This window comes from Entelurus aequoreus, linkage group LG23 (assembly GCF_033978785.1).
Source record: "Entelurus aequoreus isolate RoL-2023_Sb linkage group LG23, RoL_Eaeq_v1.1, whole genome shotgun sequence".
NCBI lineage: Eukaryota > Metazoa > Chordata > Actinopteri > Syngnathiformes > Syngnathidae > Entelurus > Entelurus aequoreus.
This window is the reverse complement of record NC_084753.1, coordinates 7,895,226-7,896,499: the sequence shown is the minus strand read 5'-3', so window position 1 is coordinate 7,896,499 and position 1,274 is coordinate 7,895,226.

The window sequence follows — 1,274 nt, the reverse complement described above, 5'->3', positions numbered from 1 at the left end:
TTACTTCCTCAGATGAGGGTTTCTTTCTTACTTTCTCGGATGAGGGTTTCTTTCTGTTTGGATGAGGGTTTCTTTCTTACTTTCTCGGATGAGGGTTTCTTTCTGCTCGGATGAGGGTTTCTTTCTTACTTCCTCAGATGAGGGTTTCTTTCTTACTTTCTCGGATGAGGGTTTCTTTCTGTTTGGATGAGGGTTTCTTTCTTACTTTCTCGGATGAGGGTTTCTTCTTACTTTCTCGGATGAGGGTTTCTTTCTGCGCAGATGAGGGTTTCTTTTTTACTTTCTCAGATGAGGGTTTCTTTCTGCTCGGATGAGGGTTTATTTTTTACTTTCTCGGATGAGCGTTTCTTTCTGCTTGGATGAGGGTTTCTTTCTTACTTTCTCAGATGAGGGTTTCTTTCTGCTCGGATGAGGGTTTCTTTCTTACTTCCTCAGATGAGGGTTTCTTTCTTACTTTCTCGGATGAGGGTTTCTTTCTGTTTGGATGAGGGTTTCTTTCTTACTTTCTCGGATGAGGGTTTCTTTCTGCTCGGATGAGGGTTTCTTTCTTACTTCCTCAGATGAGGGTTTCTTTCTTACTTTCTCGGATGAGGGTTTCTTTCTGTTTGGATGAGGGTTTCTTTCTTACTTTCTCGGATGAGGGTTTCTTTCTGCTCGAATGAGGTTCTGCGTGGCGCGGTTGGGAGAGTGGCCGTGCCAGCAACCTGAGGGTTCCTGGTTCAATCCCCACCTTCTACCAACCATGCCCGGTCCGTTGTGTCCTTGAGCAAGACACTTCACCCTTGCTCCTGATGGATGGTGGTTAGGGCCTCGCATGGCAGCTCCCGCCATCAGTGTGTGAATGGGTGAATGTGGAAATAGTGTCAAAGCGCTTTAAGTACCTTGAAGGTAGAAAAGAGCTATAAAAGTATAACCCATTTACCATTTAACATGTTTTCTGCTCAGATGAGGGTTGGCTGCCGCTCGCGCTAACTACCTTTGCCGCCTCCACAGCGATGCATGTTGCATTAATGCAAAGGTGAAGAGTGGGAGGTAGAGGGCAGGCTGAGAAGGCTACGAGAGGGACTGAGAGAAGAAAAAGTGTGTGGGAGCTGTTAGATGGATGGAGAGCTAGATTGTGTCGATTCTTCCTGACAGTATCCAGTTTTCTTTTACGGTAGCTAAAGCCATGGTTGTTTGAGGTCAAACTAAATATAGAGAAATGTTAATCAAGAGAAATGATGGGGAGATGGGGAGAAAAGTTGGTGTCTTCTAGCTGTATGGAGAGTACGGGG